Source organism: Vicugna pacos, chromosome 2 (assembly GCF_048564905.1).
Source record: "Vicugna pacos chromosome 2, VicPac4, whole genome shotgun sequence".
NCBI classification, from domain to species: Eukaryota; Metazoa; Chordata; class Mammalia; order Artiodactyla; family Camelidae; genus Vicugna; species Vicugna pacos.
The window spans coordinates 28,955,887-28,980,190 of NC_132988.1; positions in this window are offsets into that span (position 1 = coordinate 28,955,887).

Genomic DNA, 24,304 nt, shown 5'->3' on the forward strand with positions numbered 1-24,304 from the left:
TTTCAGCACTTTAACAGTTTCATTCCATTGTTGTCTATTTAGTTCTGTGAACAAGTAGGCTGCTAGTATTTTTTTTCTTCTATTACAGCTAAAGGCTATGTTTTTTCATCTGTCTGTTTATAAGATTTTTATCTGTACTTTTTTCTCATTTTTAAAACTTAATGTACCTAGCTATGTGTTTATGCTCATGTGTGTTACTCTGTGTATTTTTTGTATATAAGCTGATAGTGGTGCATATTCCTAAATATACACCTATTTCTGCACATATTACTGAATATGTGGCTTAATTTACTGCGTCAGTTTTCAACATTTTCTTTCCACGATATATCTGCTCAAATATTGCTCTTGCGGTATTTAAGCTATTCCCGCTATCTCATCCAACCCAGGATTTCAGGTAAATGTGTGTTAGAACCTTCCCACAGATGCTAAATGCCCCTTATTTCCTGTTTAATATTTGCAATTCATTCTTCTCTTTATGACTTAGCTGAGATATTATCAGTAGATCTATCTCAATTTTCTAGTCCTCCCTTCTGCCATACCAAATCTAAAGATTCTTAAGTTTCAGTTATTATATCATTAAGTTCTAAGATTTCTATTTGGATCTTTTTTGTTTGTTTTGCATTCATACCTTTTCTAGTTCTCACTTAATGGAGCTCTGAATGTGATAACAGGGTGCCTAGTGCAGTGCTAATTGATTGCAGTGTTCTCAGAGGCACAATGATATTTTTGGAGAACAAGGTGTGTAATAAAGGGATCTGCCTTTGACTTGAGGCTTCTGGCTCAGAAAGACACCTAATTTCTGAGTCTTTTCTTTTCTAATATAAATGTTTTATTTTTATTGTGTATGTGTGTGTGTGTGTGTATGTTTGGTACCTGAGATTATTTGATAATCTTTTCTCTCCTGCTTTCCTATTTTCCCTTTAATTTATTTAATGCTTTTTATTAAAACCAAAATAGAAATCAGGATAAGGACATTTTCTCTGCCAAGTCTCCTTAGAAAAAAAATTATTATCCTTTAAATTGCTTCTAGAAGGCCTAACTGAACAGAGAGGTGACTTCATGAATGACTAATTAACATGGAAGCCAGTACTCTCGAGAACATATTGTAATACCAAGCAGGTCGAAAAATGTGTGCTGAATTATTGTTATGATAATTATCCTCCACTGAATTTATCTTGGTGTTAAAAAGTAATAATAAAAATCTTGAATAGGTAGAATAATTACACTTAACTGCTGTAATTAATAAATTAATTTTAGAAAATGATTCATATCAGGAATGAGTTATAATGACTGAAATTGAAAACTTCTGTGCTAACACTTTCTACAACTTTTTAACAAATTGTGTTTAAATCATTATTAAGAAGAATATTTTTCTGGATTTACTTTTTTGTATCTTAGCTTTGATTCTTATAACTACCCAATTTTAATATATAATCAATGTCTTCATATTATAAGAAGGTACAAAGCAAATTCACTTCTAGGAACAGTTACATTCATTCACAGGGAAAATTATGATTTACTATATGTCCCCAGATATACGTAAGTCAGTGCAAGCACACACAAAGGCTGTACTACACATTGCACATGAATGCCACTTGCATAGACAGATTCTATTACTTATCACTAAAGCTTCTAGAAACTTCACGTAGACTGGGGTAACTTTAATTCAATATTAATCTGTATACTCATTATCCAAAATTCTACAATAATATTGGATAGAATTCATATAACTAGGGAAGGTGGCATTACAGTCAATTATTTTTGGCTCGAAATTTTATTTAAGAACATTTTATAACTTTAAAGTAACTTGCTCTAAACATTCATTGGTCTGTATTTCTTAAAACTTCCCCAGATTCTGTGAGAATTTTAACTGGACAGCTGCTAAGGCCATGAGATGTTACAGGAGCTGAACTAGTGAAGGAATAAGGTGTCTGATCTTTCTCTACCGTTAGATTCTTTAGACTCATCAGTGGGTTTCTGTAAAATCTATCAAAAATGTGTACTATGTTAATGTTTCCTTATGTTATAATAAAACAAATATAATAATCTCACAAAAGATATTTTGGAAATGTTAAAATAGATTAACAATCTAGGTAACATTATCATACTATTATAATTAAACATTTCCACATGTAACATGCTATAGAAGACTTACAATCTCAGAAATGATGGAAACACAATGAGTGCATATTGCTTCAGTGCAATTTTATTTCAGAGAATAATGATCCCTTTATCTATTTCCATGGCCAGGGAGAATGCCTGGATTATCAGTACAGCTCTTCTCCTTTCCTCCCTTCCTTTCTTCTATTTTTTCTTTTTCTGTTGAATTTGTTCTTTCATTCTTTTTTCCTGCCAGTTACAATTCCAACACTGTCTTATGCTCTATACTGTTCACTGTTCAGATCTGACAAGTTTATATACCAGAGAATAATGAATGCTAAAATGAAAATGGAAATATGCTCAATACCAGCTGAATTTCCATTTAAAATAATGCTCCCTCTCTTGCTTTTAAGAAAGACACTCTTCTTTCTCTTTTTTAACAGTAATTTTAAGTAGATATGAAAATGAAAGTAAAAAGATTGAAAGAAAGTTTGCAATAAAGAATATCAAATGAAAAACTAACAACAGTATAATTGGTGGAAATATAACACAATTTCACATACTTTATTCACATACACTCATTACTGAGAATGGATGGATAATAAGTATCTACAGTGTTAGAAGGTGGAAACGAAAGTGAAATTAACCCCTATTTAAGATTATTGAAAATTAGTGTTAATTTAATTGACAGTTAATTTCACAACAGTCATAAATTAATTCAACCCTATGCTTAGTTTTCAATTTCTCATGTACATGACATGTAGCAGCAATAAAAGCTAAACAAAGACAGACTCAGATACTGACATCTGCAATACAAGCTTAGAAGCCAACTATCCTCATCATGAGTTATTTCTTTAAAAAATATATTCAGCCAGCATGGCTGAATTCAAAAGTATTTTGCTTTTTGTTTTATTATTAATGTATCTGCACAAACAACCTACCTTTCTAGCATTTGTTTATATTGGGTGAATAACTAGGATTCCAGGTTTACATTAAAGCAAGTGCTCCTAGTGTGTTAACTTTATATCATATTTCTCCATAGCTAATTTTACTAGTTTTGCATTTCCTTTCAGATCATTAAAGGTTTACTATAAACAAAACTAATAGCACCATTCATGCTAAACGTCTCAACTGTCACATTCATGAGTTTACAATAGCTAGTAGAACCAAAGACATTTGGAAAATTAACATTTCCTGTGTTTCATACTTCTGACTATTATTAATTTGTCTTTTTGCCCCCAATTTTAAATAAGGCATAGTATATTCTATTTGGGACCCCATAAAAGTTGAATATCAGATTTTTAAAGATACTTTGCACAGGCAAATATTGTCAAATAACATTAAAATAAAGGGATCACTTATAGTAAACCTGATGTTTGACAATTGACAAGGCTGCCTAATTTACCTAGTGGCTCTGACTGTAAGATGCTCTCTCTCTGAATGCATGCACACTCAGACAAAGACACATGGGAAAACAAGCTATCTAGAAAACTATCAGTCTGACATTTCTTCCCATTCCATTCTAAAATATACTATAATTGAAAAGAGAATCCCAAGATATACTTTGTTTGCCAATGAAAGAGTTACGCAATTTAATCACTTCAACTTCAGCACCTAGTAACAGGGGTGGCAGTTGGAGTGGAAGGGGCAGTAATACTTTCAGACTTTGTTTAATTTTGTCATAACAGGATTTTTTCTTACGTTCCTATTTGTGACCTCAGCTCCTGCTGCAAAGGAAAGTGGGATTTACAATATGATAGTTTAAATTGACAGAAATGGCTTCAGACACATTTGCTTGATAAGGAAGCACTACATGTTAAAAGATACAAGTGCATGCTCTTTGCTGTCTGTTTCACTTTCTGTTATTTGTTGTTGAGGGATTGGCTCACCGCAGTACCTCTCTGGCAGTTTCTTGAAATTCCTTCTCCCATATGACTAGCCAGATGGTGATAAAACCCTGTATTACCCAGACATTTTTTATTGTAGTGGAAACCCAAACAACATTGCTTCAGTTAAAATTAAAAATAAAATTGACTTATCTAATCAAAAAGTTCTGGTTTCAGGTAAAGCAAGTCCAAAGTCCCAATGATGTTCTGAGAGTTCTGTCATGGATACACTCTTTGTCTTTTAGATTGCCACTATCAATTTGATTTATCAGCCTATCAAAAAGAGAAAGACTTTTCTAAAAACTATGGTGAGAAGTTTCTGGTAAAATGCTGGCCCCGCTTTGGTCCATTCCCCAAACACGCAGACTCGGGCTTAGCCTGCTCTGATTGACCATGCCTTTTATGTCCACTATTTCACTAGAAGCCAAACAGAGAAGCCTCAACCATCTCATGTGAGATAGGTAGTACAAAGGAATGAGGAGTTAAGCATCCAATTATATCATTTAGTTATTTATGTGTAGTGAAACTCTTGGAAAATTAGTGGCTTAAAACAATAAACATTTATTATTTCTTTTAAGTCTATGGACATCTGGGTGATTGTCTATCACAACCTGATTCAGCTAATCTAAACTGTGCTTATTCTTATGTCTGCAGTTATCTGTTGGGTCAAGTGGATCTGAGTCATGTAAGACGGTCTTGTGTGTTACGACTCAGCTCTGCTCCATGAAGTATCTTATCCTCCAATAGGAGAGTCTGGACCTGTTCTCATGGCAGGGGCAGGTACTTACAGGAGGGAGTGGAAAGTGGACAAGCCTCTTGAGGTCTATTGTGAAACTGGCTTGTCAGATCTCCTGCATTCTGTTTGCCAGGCAAGTCCAGATTCAGAGATAGAGAACGAGACTTTGCTTATTTGATGGGAGGAGCTTCAAAGTTATAGTGTGAAGGGCACTGATAGAGGAGTTACTGGAAAATTGGAACATTAGTGCAATTAATCCTAAACATCAAAAAAGGAAAAAAGTAATCCTGGGCAGAAAAAATAAAGCTTAAAAGGTGTCTTTATTGTTAACTTCAGATTTGCATTACTACCAATTTTGTATCTGGTAAGAGTTAATATCCAAAATATAAAGAACTCATAAAACTCAAGAGCATAAAACTGAGTAATTCAACTTAAAAGCAGGCAAAGGATCTGAACAGATATTTTTTCCAAATAAATGCCTGCAAAGATATGGAAAAAAGGGAAACCTTGTGCACTGTTGGTGAGAATGCAAACTGGTACAGTCACTATAAAAACCAGTATGGAGGTGCCTCAAAAAATTAAAAATAGAAATACCATATGATCTAGCAATTCCACTTCTAGGTATATACCTAAAGGTAATGAAATCACTTTGTCAAAGAGATATCTGAACTTCCATTTTCACTGCAGTATTATTTACAAAAGGCAATGTGTGGAAACAACCTAAGTATCCATCAACAGATAACTGGGGGAAAAAAGAAGTGGTGTATGTACACAATGAATACTATTCAGGCATAAGAAGGAAGGAAATTTTACCACCTGTGACAAAATGAATGGACCTTTAGGGCATTATACTAAGTAAAATAAGTTAGATAAAGAAAAACAAATACTCTATGATCTTACTTACACGTGGAATCAAAATTTCTCAGAATCTCAGAGAAAATGCAGAATAAGAGATCAGATTTGTGATTGCCAGAGGTAGGGGGTAAGGAGTGGGAGAATTGGATGAAGGTGGTCAAAAGATACAAACTTCCAGTTATAAGATATATAAGTACTAGGAATGTAATGTACAACATGGTGACTATAGTTAACAATGCTCTATGCTATATATGAAAGCTGCTAAGAGAGTAGATCCTAAAAGATTTCATCATAAAGAAAAGAATTCTGAATATATGAGGTAACAGATGTTAACTAAACTTACTGTAATCATTCTGCAATATATACGTATGTCAACTTATTAAGTTATACACTTTAAATTTACACAGTGTTGTATGTCAATTACATCTCAATAAAACTGGAAGAAAAAAGCTTAGATTGTGACATTTGTGATTGAAGGTCATGTTTGAGCCTTTGGCCTAAGATACATACCCAACTCAGCTTTAAAAAGCTCTGCATTGAATTCTTCCCACAAAAATATCAATACCTCAAAGATAATGAAACAGTATCTTGTTTCCAATTTGTTTTCTGTGTCATGCCTATAGCTTCCTCAACAGCCCTACACGCAGCCTGTACTTGTCAGGGAAGGTGTGGGCATTTTTGTGTCACCGGCCATTAAAAATCAAAACCTTCCTCTGGTTTCTAACATTGTCTGAAATATCAATCCCGGACACTGTCTGAGTTCTATAATTCATCTGTGGCTATTTACAAAAAGTAACTTTTTTAATCCTCAGATAACTCAGTAAATTATAAACCTGTTTTTGATCATTCTTCTTTCAAGCAAGAAAATGAACCTTCCCAATCATCAATCTAAGCAAATTGTGGGGCACTTTGGGGAGGGCAGGCTTACTGACACTTTTCAATTAAACACAGAGTTTATATGGAAGAATAAGAACAATAATACTGATGCAAATCAAAACTGCAATGAGGTATCACCTCACATCAGTCAGAATGGCCATCATTCAAAAGTCCAAAAATGACAAATGCTGGAGACGCTGTGGAGAAAAGGGAACCCTCCTACATTACTGGTGGGAATGCAGTTTGGTGCAGCCACCATGGAAAACAGTATGGAGATTCCTCAAAAGGCTAGGAATAGACTTACCATATGACCCAGTAATCTCACTCCTGGGCATATATCCAGAAGGAACCCTACTTCAAAATGACATCTGCACCCCAATGTTCATAGCAACACTATTTATAACAGCCAAGACATGGAAACAGCCTAAATGTCCATCAACAGATGACTGGATAAAGAAGATGTGGTATATTTATACAATGGAATACTATTCAGCCATAAAAACTGACAACATAATGCAATTTGCAGCAACATGGATGTCTCTGGAGAATGTGATTCTAAGTGAAGTAAGCCAGAAAGACAAAGAAAAATACCATATGAGATCGCTCATCTGTGGAATCTAAAAAAAATTTTAAAAAGAACTTATATACAAAACAGAAACAGATTCACAGACATAGAATACAAACTTGTGGTTGCCAAGGTGGTGGGGGGTGGGAAGGGATAGACTGGGATTTCAAAATGTAGAATAGATAAACAAGATTATACTGTATAGCACAGGGAAATGTAAACAAGATCTTGTGGTAGCTCACAGCAAAATAAAATATGACAATGAATATATGTATGTTCATGTATAACTGAAAAATTGTGTTCTACACTGGAATTTGGCACAACATTGTAAAATGACTATAACTCAGTAAAAAAAAATTAAAAAAAGAACAATAATACTGGAGCAAAGAAGTCTAAGGAAGTCTTTCTCATCATGACTTAAAACAGAATTAGTGCTTGCAGAGCAGGGCATCCCAAGGAAAGGTTAGATCCAAAGGATAAGTGCTCTAAATTAACAAAATTTCCTACTTTTATGTTATTGCCAAGATGATAACAATTAGGGCATTGATACCAACAGTTCTATTTATTTGTTCTCATTTTCTTATGTTCACATGGTCATATATTTTCTGTGGTCTCCTGGAAATCTGATGCAATTAAGATTTATACACACATATATATACATGTATATATATGTAGTATTAATTTAAAAATAGGAAATATTTGTTTAAATGTATCATTTTATTACTTGTTTGAACAAAATAGTGTCATATTTAATTATGTAACAGCAAAGGAAACATTGTCAGTGTAGTGATAAATAGGTTTTATATTTTATGGTCTACTATTACACATTTTTCACTATTTTAAAAGGATGTTAAGAAAATTCATTAATAAATTCATTAGAAGAGGGGATATCTTGAAGGCCATAATGCTGGTAAGTCTGACTTATGTTTCAAATCTTTCAAAGGAATAACATCTTATTTATGCCCATATCTAGAAGTACAAAAGAAAACGCTTAATATCTTTAACTTTGTAATGTTATGCTTTGTATGTTTAATTCAACAAATAAATTGTCATGTATAAGTTGTTTAGCATAGAATCCCAACTAAATGTATTTCCTAGAATCTTCCCCACTAAAACAAGAATATTAATTAGTAAAACTTAAGAAACAAACACTAGTGGAAGAAGTCTTGCATTTTCCCTTGTTTCAATATAATAATATGATCCAAACAGACCACTATTTTCTTTACAGATTACCAGCTTGTCAGAATTGACTTCTTGTATTATTGTTCATTACTAGGATACTAGTTGGTGTGCAAAAGAGATGACCTAATCTCTACACTGACAAAATGGAAGCTCTTATGCTAGCAGCAAAGAATACCACAAGTAAGACATTTTATGGAGGCCTTAATTCACTTTCTACCCATGTTAGTCTATAAACTAGAAGAATAATTTATTTTGTGGAATAAATTTTCTCAAGCAAAGATTCAATTCTATAAAGTTATTATGTTTAAATATTGCCATTGAGACATAAATGTTCTATCATACTAAGAGCAGAGACAACCAGCACCTTTGAACCCCCCAAATAAAAATAAATTACTTAATTCATGAAATCCAAATGGGATACAAAGTAATTGAAATAGACTAAATAGAAGAAAACTGGATTTAAAGATTTAAATAATGATGAGGTTAAAAGTTACTGTCATTTCTCAGTAATTTATTTCTTCTCTGTAGATATGTATTTTATTTTACATTCTGAGTAAATTAGTATACCGACAATGTTTTTTTTTAATATTCTTTCATATATCTGGTAATTCAGACAGCACTACCATGTTTGTAAATACCTTCTCATACAGAAGAGAGATGAAAAACTCTATACAATGCAAGAACAAAATGCTTTATATGCATTTTCTGAATAGTTCAGTTATCAGAGATTGGCTTTTATTTTTCACGAGAACACTTTTATTAACTGCACTGACTTCACTTCCACCTGTAATATATCATATGTATTTGGAGCCTAAAGACACATTACATGTAAGGCTGAAATTACTACTAAATGATTAAAAAAAACCAGGGAAATGCATGCATTCATTGCAATTACTATGTTACTACTCAGTATACTTGATAAGCAATACGTTATATTGCGCTCCCTGAGCTTTCTGTCCTCTCGTTCATCTAGTTGATTAACAAGTTGGCATTAGCTCAAAACTCTTGTCAGACTCACTGTGATATGACACCCTGTACAGTATTTAGGAATACACTGAGTTTTATGTTTTTACTTTTGATTAAAATTTGAAAATGTTGTTCATGCAATACTGCTACTTCAAAAATAGAAAAAAAAAAAGCCTGAGTTATTACTGGTCAGGCTTGATTTTTAGGTTGAATTTTTAAAAAGTTAACTTTATTTTAAGACTATTTTAATGCCCCTAAATCCTGATATTTGCAATGTCAAAGTAATTAAAGTGAAATAAGTCCATCATTTCTCAGGCAAATTTAAGCAAAATTGAATATTTTAAGTGTATTTGATTTGGCCACTACTAAGGTGATCAGGTTTTCTCGTCATCTGTGGATGTGATAGCATGTTCACTTTTTGAATAAGAAGAGGAAAAAGAGGATGCGGGACAAGGAAGAAGGTGAAGAAGAGGAGGCAAAGGAGGATGGTGGGGAGTAGAAGAAGAAAGAAAGAATGGGGACAAGGAATCGAGATGACGTAAAAGATACTACTTAGCTATCAGTGCATGTAAAACTAAATCTATACAACATAGCACTAAATTAACATTGAGATGTAGCTAATTATTTTAGCGTAGAGGTTTATTCTGGATTCAAGTCTCAGTGAGTTACTTTGATATCTGAGATTTTTCTAGTTTGTGTTTTGCTTTTAATCCAGTGAATATTTATTCTTCCTGTGTACATAAATTCTGCTCCAGTGGTTCACAGTTTATGCATGTGCAAGCAATGGAAGTGGAAAACTAGTCAGTTATTAAGCTAACTTATCTCTGATCGCTGATGCTACTTGCCACAGCTCAATTTGGCCATATTATTTTTAGATAAGTTTCATAGTTTTTTTCCCTCTGCTTGACTTGTCATAAGTAAATGTAAAATTATACTATATGCCATTAGAGAGATAAAGTGATATCAATTTTTGTAGGAATTAACAAATAACATATTCATATATATTGTGTGCAGATGGAAAGAATAGGCATTTATATGTATAATTATATTGATATCTGGATATTTTTATTATTATTTATGTGGCATCAGATCATTCTGACATTTGTGATAATGGTCAAATAATTGAAATGCCAATTCAGTGAGATTATTTCCAATATATTTACATAGTTTGAGTCTCAGGCAATTTTTCATTCTACAAAATGATACAGACATCCTACCTGATGTGCAAATAATCTGGAATTAAAACTGATCACTTTGCAAAATGATTAGAAAGATAATGTTTTTCCTTGATAAATTATCAAGGTTTATTTTCTCCCCCATGGTGACAATTTCATGGCATCTTACATTCTTGAAATTTTCTGAAGAAAGCTTCTACTTAAGTACATTTTAAACAGATGCAAAGTTTTTGAGCTCTTATGGTACCATATCTGAACTCTGTTTTTGTCAACAGTAGCAAAATATGTGGCTCATTACGTTATCCAGGCTGAAGCAAAACTGAAAATGCAACAAATTGAACAACAAAAAGGATATTAATTATCAAAAAAATTTTAAGTGTCTATTAGTAGCTCTTTCTATCACAACTTCTGGTTTCTGCATTGCCAAATCACTGACTTTCATCAAAAGCAATTACAAGCATCCATTCCACCAGAACACCACAGAAGCGGGAATATGACCAACTTTTCAGCTCATTCATGCTTTGCTAGAATTCACTCTTTACATTATAATTACATAGGAGATTAGAAAATTTGTGGCTAAATCTAATCTGACTCAAAACCTGACCATAAATAGCATAAATTTAAACTCCTACACATATATTCTCAAGAACAGTTTAACTGACATTTCTGAAAATCTAAAATTCTCACTGCTTGTAAATTTAGACTATTTTACAAATATGTGAAAAGTTTTATCAAAATACATAAAATCTGAATTGTTATTTTAATTGTGGGGTATACACCATATGTTACCTTCTCATATATTTTCCAATAAAATAAGGTTTGTTAGGATGCAAGAGTTGAATTCTTCTACAGTATAATGCATAATATATAAAATCTGCACAACTGAAAAAGAATTAATATATGCTACTTTATTACTATACAGGTTTATAGCAGACTATCTCTATTATGTCATGGATTATACAGATTTCAAAGAGAAGTGGGATTTCTACCTACTAACTACTATTCATATGTATTTACCACCTAGTTTTCTGTTTTCCCCAAAGCAGTTACCAGTGCATACTTATGTCTGAATATTTACATCCACACTATTTCTGCAAATCAAATAATTAAGCTCACCCACTTGTTGACCAAGGAAGCAATTAAAGTTCCCCTCAGTTTGACTAAACTTTAGACAGGTTTCTGATGATAGGTCCCTGACGTCCCTTTTCTTAGAGTATTTACTTCAGAAAACTTTCAATTATAAATCTTGCTTCTTTGAGAAGTAAATCTTCTACAACCCAAAAATGTCTTTATCAAGGGCCTAGGAGCTATCCCTTTGAATGCAATTATTGAAGGAGATATTACCCCTATCACTGATTCTTTGTGGGAGTGTAGGAGTATAACGTCAACAAATTACAATGAGCAAACACAGATGGTCTAATCACATTGCCCCACCTTCCTCCAGTGTCCTCTTATACTTTTCCATTAGCTCACCCAGCATTAAAAAATTGTCCTGCCTTTTGTTTCAGTGGCGTTGAGTTTAATCTCTTTCCCTATTGTGATAATCTTAACTCCTACTGTAATAGTCTTGAACAAAGTCTTTCCTGACCTTTTTTAACAAGTGTTGAGTGCAATTTTTCTTTTATGGTTTCCTGGTTGAATTCCTGTACAGAATTCATGTACATTATAAAAGAGTTATTTTACGCCATTAAGTTGTAAGGGTATTTTATCACACAGCAATAGTAGCTAGAAAACTGGTCTGAAAAATTACCAATGTAACTTACCATTTAAATAAAATGTAAATTTAAAATATGGGAAACAATACTGTTTTGAGACATGTAATTAGAAGAGAAAAAGGTAAGGTTCAAAATTTAAATTGGCTTTTATTTACATTAGACCTTTTTTTTTCCCTCAAATTAACCTTAACCACACAAACCTAGCACCATTCATCCCTGAAGGAAACTCTTCACCTCTCTTTGTCAGCTATTGGACAGATGATTACTGTAGAGAACATTCATGTGCCAAGAGATCAAGACCACCACTGATCTTCATCATAACTATTAATCTGAACTGATCTTTAGTCACCTCCTATTAGTTCCCTCGTTATTGTAACAATTATCTCACTTTCTCAATCAGAATGTCAAACCTTCTCCACTCTTTGCAAGTGTCCCTTTTCAACTGTCTTCTGTTTCTCATAAAACCACAATAGTGTATATTCAACTATTACTGCATTTCTCCTGTTGCAGTATTAGAGACGCCATTCCTCTGGTTTTAGGCCACTTCCTTTACCTATATTCTAAGTCCCAACTCCTCCAACCTTCTCAGGGGGAGCTTAAACTGAAACAGAGAGACAGACAATAAACAGGTGGCAATGTATCTCTAGACACCATGTCACTAAGTGTAATGGATTGTGTCTTCACTCTCATATTGCTTAACCTCTTGGCAGCATTTAAAGTTGTACATCTGAAAAACTCACATGAACTTCCATGTATCACCCTTACTTCTCAGGCTTTTACATATTCAGTGACTTTAAGTCACTCAAGCACTCTTATTTTCCCACCTAAGTGTTTACTCTATCCATACTCATGGCTTCAGTTACCAATGATATGCCTGAATCTCCTAAAACTACACCTTCAGTAATGACCTCTATTCAAAACTCCAGAAATCTATAACCAATTGTCTTCTGAATATATATACTTTGAGGTCTTATAGGCAAGTGAAAAGATGAAGAAAGGGAAGTTTCTAGCAAAGAAATGATGAGAGTACAGAGAGAGAGAAGGAAAAGTATTAAAAAGGGTATATGTGACCTGTGAGATAGAAGTTTACTAAATGAGAATAAATTTCAGGTCCAAATCAATAGAAGAAGTAGAGTAAGCATACTACAAAATATGTCTCCCTGAAGGACAAATTGGGAATGATAGAAAAGAAGGAATGGAGGCCAATTCCTTAAAGATATAACTCAGGGAAGTTTATCCAGGACATGTGTGGTGCTAAGAAGATAGAGGGATGACACGAAAGAGGAAAAGCAGTAAGACATAGTTTGTTTTATGAAATATTATACAGTATATTGCACTTATTAAGTGGCAGATTCCATACTAAACTTTAGAGTATATTAACTCCATTCTAACGCAGTGCTATTAAGTAGTAACCCTTACTTTCCTCATCTTACAGAAGAGTATTTGTGAAGAGGTTGTTAATGAAAAATTAATCAAGTCAATCTAAGAAAGAAACAAAAACTTTTACTTGAGCCAACCTGTGTATTATAACTCAGGAGAAAGTCTCTGAGGACTGAAAGAAAGCTCTGAGGACTGTTCCACCCATCAGAGGCCAAAGTACATTTATTGAAGTTTTTGAGACAAAAGGTTATACATCAAAGTAACATACTGATAGTTAACACAGTACAAGGAGGCAAGTACCGGGTCATCATGACCCCTTACAGGATTAAGAAAGGAATGTTATCTCCTAAAGAGTTACCTTGTTGGCTCCAGGAGAAAATTATTTGCTATTTGGTGCTTTGGTGAGTAGGCATTCCTGTGTCTTCTAAATGGATCTAGTTAATGTGCAGTGTAGTCGTACAATGCACAGTGGCTCAAACAGCAGATACAATTTTAATTTTTTTCTTGTCCTAACTTAAAAATAATTTTGCTTCATCAAGATGCTACATTGTGCTCAAAATCATGAAGGTAATAAGAATTAAGGCTGGGATTTACACACAAGCATTCTGACTGCAGCTTCCATGCTTTATTGTATATTTGTCAGTTTACACATTTTGGGCATAGTCTATGCACACATCGCTTCTTCACTTCAGCGTAAAGACGTGAGGGAATTTGACTGAAATCAAATAAAAACTATGAGTAAGGTAAAAAGACAGGAAGGTAGAGCAATGGGAGGAAAAGAGGAGGAAAGAAAGACAAGAAAACAAGCCAACTCTTTATTTGGGAGACCACATAAAATGTAACTCCCTGTTAGTTTTCCCTGAGGCAATTTCCTTCTTCTCTAGAAACAATATGCTTTTGTATCAGAGAAAGCATGAGTTTAGGCTTCAGGCTACCCTGTTTGAATACTGCCTTGGAAGAAGACAAGCTGAGCAAACTAAGCCACGTTCCTTAGACTCCATGATATTCAGGATGAATGAGGAACTTTACAGAAATCACCCAGCATACAGTTTAGCAATAGGAATTCAGTAAGAAGTATGTTTTTTTCTCTACCATGCAGACCATTCTCCACCCAAATTAATTTATTCCTGAAACTTCTTCAACATTTCCCACTGATTCGAGCTGCACCACTGAATACATCCTCATGCCTTTGCTTCAGCAGTTCCTGTGCTGGAATGCAGTATCCAATAAGGAACAAAGAAGTCTCAGAGAATACTCAGGCTCATTTCAAATATGTGTGCAGCCAAACGAACATAAATGCATTGAATATGAAATACTTCTAAAAGAGACACAATAATGGTTTGTGGTGTGGTGCCTCAGTTTCTTTCAAATGGTGGCAAAAAGAGAGTTAATTAAGTCACTCAGGCCAGCATTATACTATTCAGTAAATATCCCATAATTCTCTTACATTGTATCCAAGTTGGTTATCCTTCAAAGGAAAAGTAAATTTTCTTCTTTTTAAGACTGAAATGTTTTGCTAACTTCAGAGCCTGATTTATTTAAATGTAACTGAGTTGAAGGCTAAGGTTTCTTGCTATTATAATCTGTATCCAATGCTGTTTCCTTAAAAAAAAAAAACTAAATGCAAAGAACACCAAAGCTAAATAGATAGGAGGACAGAAAAAATCAACAGTTCTATGAGAAATGAAGTAGGTTACTACTGATATGATAAAAGTTTAGAAATCTTAAAGAGTTCTCTACAGGTGCTAATTTTACTACTTGAATGAAATTAATAAGACTCTCTATAAAGCAGCAGGAGATCCTTAGATTACACGAGTAATCAGCAAGAAAATTTATTGTGGTTTCATGAAGCATAAAATGTTTGTGTAATATATGCAAAAGTGGTACTTTATTCTCTGCAGTGAACAATTCTTAGTCCTTATAACAGAAAAATATTTAATAGCTTGACAACTCTTGAGGCATAGTTTTTAAAAGCTGTTCATGCGTGATTAATTTGACCCAATACAAAATAACAATGCAACGATGCTGAGTCATGTAAAACTACTGGAGGATCTTATGCATTAATATAAAGAGACATATAAGGCAAAGAATAAAAGGGAATCTGGATTTTTTTCTTTCAGATACAAGCCAAAGTCTAGAGTAATCCAGAACACAGAGTTATTTCTCAGGAAACATGTGTTTAATAAATAATGAGAAAAATGAGTAATCAGAAATGAACTAGAAATGATATGACATCTGGGAAGATCTAATGAAGCTAACTGATACCTAAGATATAATATTTTCAAAGAGGATTAAAGTAGATAATAATGACTTTAGAATATATATATTTTTTACCCTTAACTGAATTCAATCAAGTCCTATGTTACACTTTTCTTCAATAATATATATTTTGAGTTAGATTTTTTTTTCCTATATTTTCCTTGATTTGGTCTACATAAAATTTCCTTGGATTTCACATGATTAGGCTTTGGGCATGAATATCTTTGGAAAAATCTCTATGCAAATGCTGGCACAATCACATAGCTATTCAAGACTTTGTAAGTACTATGTCATGATTTTTGTTATTAGATTCTCTCTCTCTTATGAAAGTAACCATGATACTTCAAAAAAGAAGATTCCAGTCAAAATGGAATACAAGTGAGCACCAGCCTTGGGAATCCAATGGGACTCCTTGTGCAGCTATGCAGCTATGGTTTCAGGATAATTCTTAGGAATATATAACATAGAAAATATGGATGGTCAAGAAAAAATATGGTCATGGCAAGCTTTATAAACTTTTTTTTATTTTTATTTTTTTTTCTATTTTAAACCCTTGTGTCGAGAGCTGACTTTCAATAGATCGCAGCGAGGGAGCTGCTCTGCTACGTACGAAACCCCAACCCAGAAGCAGGTCGTCTACGAATGGTTTAGCACCAGGTTCCCCACGAACGTGCAGTGCGTGACGGCATTTTTCTTAAATGAAAATATTTACTCTAAATATATGTCAGAAGGAACATATACTGTTTGGCGATAACTATTAGGGACATATTACATGCCAGGCACTTTTCTTAGATATTTTCATATTACTTTATATAATTAAATAATATTTACTTCATGAAGTAGGTGCAGTCATTAACCCCATTTTATATATGAAGAAACCAAGGCACAAGAGATCAATTAGCCCAAGATATTTTTTGGTAGAGTCAGGATTTAAACCCTTGCTGTACTGGCTTTAAACCTCAGTCTTGTAATCAATATAATATACATTAGGCCCTTGTTTCTACAGATGGGGAACATGTGGATTAAACAACCATGAATCAAAATTATTCAGAAGAAAAATTTTTCAGAAAATTCCAAAAAGCAAAACTTGAATTTGGCATGCCGGCAACTATTTACATAGCATTTATATTGTATTAGGTATTATAAGTAATCTAGAGATTATTTAAAATATACAGGAGGATGTGTGTAAGTTATATGCAAATACTACGCCATTTTAAATAAGGGTCTTGGGCATTCTTGGAATTTGGTATCCGAAGTAGGGTAGGGCCCTGGAACCAAAACCTGGTGGATACCAAGGGAGGACTGTACTGCCTTCCACACAGTACAACAAAAGAGATAGATGCTGGTGTTATTTGAAAGCATGTCTTGTTAACCAATTATTTTCCTACATCTATTTGTGACTTATTTTGAAAATTCTCACATTACTTTCTCCCTCCTTACTGTAGAATATCTTGTTTTGTCACTTCACATTTCTCCAAGTGTGCCTCTGTGATGCTCAGTAAAATTCTCCTTGTTCTTTAGAGGATTTGCTGATTTGAGTTGTTGAATGACTCTAAAACTGGGTATTTTCAGGTAAAAAGAAGAGAATATACCTGAATGAGAGAACATAAATTTGAGTCGAACGACAAGTCAAAACAATCAAATGGCTACCTATTCTGGACTGAACTTCAGAATGCTTTTAGTGAAAAAGGATAAAATAAAATGGAAAGTTGCCCTAGTAACCTACCAATCATTTATGTATGTTAAAACATGTTTGTCTGAACTAACAGATCTGGGTAATACGCAAGGTAATGCAGCTAAGTAATTAATAATAGTTCACTATTAGATATTCAAACATTGATATACCAATGATCATGAAAATTTTAATGTCCAACTTCTCTATATAAGTTGATATGTTACTATTTATAAATATGGGCTTTGAGCTTATGAATATTTGCACTTTGGGAGCATTTAACATTCATTGATTTGAGATATTAAATGCAATTTTCTGCACTTGTTATTTTAATTAAATGGAAGTATCAGTATAAACTAGCTCAGAATTTGAAGTTGAATTCAATTACAGCTAGGTCAAAAAATGATTCAAAAATGCAAGTTCTAATACAACCCTCTAATTTGCCTGTTTCCTCAAAATAATTTTTTTTTCTGTACTAGAGACATAGCTGCCAGATCTTTTTATATTGATGAATAAAAGCGAGTATTTTTCTATGGTCAGATTTGCTATCTTGCTGTGACTTACATTTAGTCAATCTTAAATTTAGCTATACATGAATACTGAAATATATAACATTTATTATTTGTGCAACTACACTCCAAGAACTATCTTCACCTATTTTCTATTTTTAAATTCAAGTCCCTAGTATTTGGAAGATACTGTGCTACTCAGACTGGACCCTTAATAGTGAATTAGGTGTACTCATCAACTTTAAAATTTCAGACACATACTTTTGTAGCTGTTCACCTATGAATGAACACACTCTCATATCAATTCTTAAAACATGCATTTATTCAAAATGGGACATATTTGCAGGATGGTAAATGAGTATTTTTGCTCATAATACTCCCTTCTGTCATATAATTCGACTCCAGAGACATACTTCCGAGTCAGAAAGAAAGTCAGAATAAAATTAAAGTAGATTTACATATTACTAGGAATATTACACAGATTTTATAACCTACTTAATTACTTAGTTAAATTAAATACAATTTTTTTCTTATCTTTTACCAAATAATTACTGTGTGTCTTCCAGATTCCAGACATTGTGCCTGGTGCTGAAATGAAGCAAAATTGTAAAACCCCTGTCCTTATAGTGTTTACATTCTCATAGGAAAGGCACACTACATATAAATGCACTTTAAGTTAAGTAAAAGAACAGCAGATATTTTGGACTAAATAGTAAGGGAAGGTTTCTCTGAGGAAATGTCCATTAATCAAAGAACTAAATTGGGAAGGGGGAAACATAATGTAAACATTATCAGGAAGAGAGTTCCTGGTAGGAGAATCAGCAATAACAAATGCTCTGAAGAGGAAGTGAGGAACAGGAGGAGGGAGAGCATAGCTGAATGAAAGACAGTAAGGCAGGAAATGTTGGAGCCGAACATGGGAGCCAGATCATACAGGCCCAGCAGGCTATGCTAGTTACCTGAATTTGATTTTGACAGACCAGAATTCATTTCAAAGTTGTAAACAGAGGTGTGGTATGCTCTGATTTCAATTTGTAAGATATCGTACTGACTGCTGTGCTGACAAATCATTGGATGGGAGCAGTGTGAAAGAGTATCAGACAGGAGTTTATTATTATAACCTAGATCAGAGAACACAGTGGCATGAACCAGAGGGGTAGTGTGGAAGTAATGACAAGTAACTTGTTTATGAGGTAAACCTGAGAGAACATGCTGATATATAGAATGTAGAGGGTGATAAAGAGGATGAATCAATAATAAAACTTAGGATTTTGGCCTGAGTATGCTGGTCAACAGCAGTGACCTTTACTGAGATGGTGAAGAATGAGAGAGAAGTAGGTCTGAGAGGAAAATCAAATAGTCTGCTTTATTGTATTAACTTTGATATATTTATTAAAAATCCAAATGAGTAGTAGGTAGTTCTGATGGGTTCATCAGAACCCTAAGGTCTTCAGATAAAATCTGGCGTCATGTGCACCCATACAGAGCTTATCTAAAGATATGGAACTTGATAAAAGTATCTAGGGCTCAAATAAAGCAAAATGGAAGATACTAAAAGTATGTTTCTAAAGGCAGAAAAATAATGAATGTTTCACATCCAGAGACTAGATAGGTTTGAGTGGACAGTGAAGATAAATGTGAAAATATAAGATACCCTAAACAGAAATAGAGAATGTGAGCACAATGGAACGTTTTGGAAGGCAAAGGTAGAATTTTGGGGCAAACTAATATAGTGTATAAATACTTTTAAATTCTTGATTTCAATAATCAATAAACATGATAGTAGTGTTATCACAGTAGCAACTGAGGATATAAAACTATAGTTTGAACACTCTGGGACTATCTATAGATTTAGAATTCATCCTCATAGCATGGGTTAAATTCCAGAGCTTGAATACACCACCAGAGGTGGTGAATAAAAAAAAACAAACTCTACTTCTCAACTCTGGTGGATACAGAGGGACCATACCTCAAGGTAATAAAGGCCATATATCACAAGACCACAGCTAACATCATACTCAAAGGTGAAAAGCTGAAAGGATCTCCTCTAAAATCAGGACCAAAACAAGGAAGTCCAGTCTTACCACTTTGATTCAACATAATATTGGAAGTCTAGTCAGAGCAATCAGACAAGAAAAAGAAATTAAAAGAATCCAAACAAGGAAGCAAGAAGTAAAACTCATTATTTGCGGATGACACTATACATAGAAAATGCGAATGACTTTGTATATGTATATATGGTATATGTATATAAAACATGTATATATTTTGTATATATGGGTGATACTGGACTCATAGAATGAGTTCAGAAGCATTCCTTCCTCTGAAGTTTATTTGTAACAGTTTGAAAAGGATAGGTGTTAGCTCTTCTCTAAATGTTCAGTAGCATTTACCTATGAAGCCATCACGTCCCGGTCTTTTTTTTTTCTTTTTAATTACTGATTTAATTTCATTACTGATAATTGGTCTGTTCATATTACCTATTTCTTCCTGATTCAGTCTTGGTAGATTGTATGCTTCTAGGAATTGATAAATGAGAAAGCTTATTTTGTATTCATAAGATAGACCTTACTAGTGTTGAAATTTAAGATTCATAATTCACATACATGCCTCTCCTGTTAAATTTTTCTGCTGTTTCTATTGTTCCTGTCCTCTCATGTAAGTAGCACTAAGAACAGTGAATAATTACTCACTGTTTGTTCTGTTTGCCAATTACCTCATAAACATTACTTTATAGAGCATGGACTATATGTTATCTTTGACCACCTCTGTAAAAATGGTCTATTAATAAAACTATCATGGGAAATAAAGTTAAACAAAGCAAAACAAAAATAGTATTTCTCCATAAAACACTAAAAACAAAATGCAAAAATAATATCTTCTTTTATACAAAGATACATAAAATTTGACCAGTATGAACATTTGTAAGTCCAGTTTTATGCCGATACAATTAATATCGTTAAAAAAAAGTCCATGACTTACATTAAAAACAAGTGAAAATCTTCAATGACTATAAAATTCAACGAACATAAATATGAGTATGATTAAATTATTGTTTTTTTATGAGACATTGTATATTCTTAATGCCAATAAAATCGCTACAACTGTGAAATATATCATTGAGATGGCTAGGACCATTCTTAAAACAAAATTGCTTTTACAGTTTTAAAAGTTAATGTGCCTATGGGTTGAAGAGTGATCAGCTTTTCAAATGTTTATATACAATAAATAAATACATTAAAAAGATGACAACCAAATATTAGAAACTGTAATCCATATTCATGCCTATGTGCTTATATAAATTTTTAACAAAGCTAACCATTTAAGTAAGTATTATGACATGATATTACTTCATTATATCTTAGCTTTTCCTGATTGTTTTCTATAAATATGCAATGTTGAGTCCTAGGAAAAGGTGTAAATCATTTTTCTTCCTGATATATGCTTTACCTTATAGGGAACCAAATTTGAATTTTTAGTCTCTTCTATGTAGATTCATTTTTCTCATTCAATTATACTTTAACGCTTGCCAAATATTTTTACTTCATAATAAATATCTAAGGATGTAGATTTTGTTTTTACTAAAGCTATGCATTAAAGGATTGTAAAAGAAGCTTGAATAGCATTTTAAGATATATTTAAAATAATAAAGTACACTACTATCCCATATGCAATTTATTTCCTACAGATAGAAATAGTGTGCAACATTTGGAAATGCCAAACATCAGAGAAAAGAAACAGGAATTTTAGATAAAGGCACTTAAGATTAATATAATATGCACAGGATTTCCCAATTAAAACTTTCACATTAGCATTGCATTTTAAGCAGTTAATCTCCTAATGAGACATAGTCAACAATGAGAAGTGAGTTGCAGGACTGAATGTGGCCCTGAGGACTACATCTGGAAAGGGCTACAATTTGGTATTTTTAAAGCTAGTTCATTTTATTTGGAAAAGAAAGTGCTACACTGCCACCTTCTGACACCGACTTTCTCCCTGATCATAAAAATGTCTGGTCTAAATGGAGTTATCTATTCCTTACATGCTTTTAGTAGAATTAAATGCTTTTACGGCATAAAATATTATTTTATACTTTCCTTTAAAAAATATTTGTACTATTATGCACATACAAATAATTTAAGCTGTGTATATGTAAATTATACAAAATAATAGCAAATTAAACAACCATAAACCCACCACCCAAATTAAGAATTAAACATTATCAACAGTGTTGAAGCTGTCTGTATGCACCTGCCCAAACCTATTCAAATTTAAAATTTAACTCTGAAAATGTAGTCTTTTTTCCCCACAGATGCCTTTAGATTAACTGTCCTCCATGTAATATTTTGTCATTTGATTACTTAGCATTTTTGTGATTCTCTGTTGCTCCTGATCTATCTGGCATACAAGAGGTTGAAAATACTGTGTGTATTCATACAGTGCGTTTTTCCTTTATGTTTTATTATGTTGGAGAAAAAATACTTTCATTAATTTAAAAAAGATTCATTGGATATCTACTGTGTGTCAGTTTCATCAGCAAGTAGAACAGATTTAATGGAAAACAAAATGAAATTACTGCTCGCCCACTGTTCGAGATTTATAAGAAACTCAGGAAAACAACCAAGCCATTAAAATCCAGTTAGATAAATGCCATAGTTAAACTAACGCAAAGTTCTCTTTCTCAACCTGTCTGATTTTCAAGAACCAGAGGGTACTGCAGACACTCATAGAGGATCTGGCCAGCACAGATTCTTAATCAAATAATGGACTGGCTAACTAAGGACACTGTCACCAGGACAGTAATATGATTGAACCTAGGGCTTTAAAACAAATATCCTGTGAAGAATTCATTTTTATCACAGTTCACCTAAATAAAGCATTAGATGTCCTATAATACACAATACTGTTCTTCTAGTAACATTGGCAGATACTATTGGCCATTAGAGTCATAAAAAAGAAATACCTAGAAGGGCTACAGATGAAAATAGTATTAGCTTGCTTTCCTAAGAAAATAATTCTAAAGGTTGAGATGATAAAGTCTGCTTGCAAATGTCCAAGACAAAAATGCGAGCTATTTGTTTTTCATTGTCAGTTTCCTAAGAATTTTACATATAATAAAAATAAAACTATAAGCTCATTTACATAATCAAAAATATTTTCAAAAGCAAAATGTTTTTCATATATGAACATTAATTGAAATAACTCACTCTCACTGGTATTGCTTAGAAATACAAAACTATATTTTAAAAAATCTGATTTAACTGGGTACCACAAATCATACAATGTGGTGAGAAAAATAAGTTTCAGCAATTTTAGTAGAAAGACATGTAAAACTGGGTTAAATTTGAAAACAACCACAAATGGCTTTTTCAGCTTTGTACACATTATAGCCAAAACTTATATACAGAAATCTTTTGCTATCTCATCATTTTAGGAAGAAAAATGAAAAGTCGTTCAAAAATTATTTTTATATAGCTTTTCATGAAAAAACTTTCATCCTAGTTTATTGGAAGGGCATAGAAAGTATCCTGTACCTTGTATTTGAATAAGGCCAGTCCTATCAGAAATACCTTCCCACGACTTCCTGGTGAGACCTGGTTAGATACTAAGAAAAATTTCACTTTTCTTTACATCCAGATGATTCCTTTATTTAAATATTGCTAAACAATATCACCCTTAATTGTTCTTCAATTTCAGCAATCCTTAATTTAGAGCATATAAATATCAAGTGGTTTTTCTAATGGCATTGCCATCAGATCTGGATCTCATACAGTATTATCTTCATGAAATCCATCATCTAAATGATATTTGGATTGGATCACCATCATTAGAGCATTCAGTATTATTTTTCATCATTTAAGCAATGAAATTAAATTTTATCTTACACAAATAGAGCTGCTTTATTCCATGCCTCAATATTGTCTCTTTAGTTTACATGCAATCTTTACAAAACATTATATACTTTGTCTTTTTCATTTATATTCATTTTTATTATTGCTGTTCATCTTTATTCCTTTTAGAAGCACAACTCTTTTAATTTACAATACTCACTTGGAATTCAGTTTCTCCTTCTACAGTATTTTTAGTTCCTCCTTATTACTTGTTACCTGTTTCATCCCCCTAAACCTCAATGGAACATATAAAAGTATGTCATTTTTAAAGGCTACATCAAGCATAAGCAAGGCATTTATATTTGAATTATTTAGTGCTTGAAATATTTTTCAAGGAAGATAATGGCAGATATTGCTCCTTCCAGACAATTAGTAATCTCTGTTTGAAGGATAAGTCTACACCAAGGTGCATATTGCCACTCCACTTATTGTGGTATTTGGACAGATTACTGAAAGGGCACCAAACAGCCTATGTACTCAGACATCATACGGAGAGAAATTGAGAGCATACTACTCTCTGTGTGGAGACACGATTGT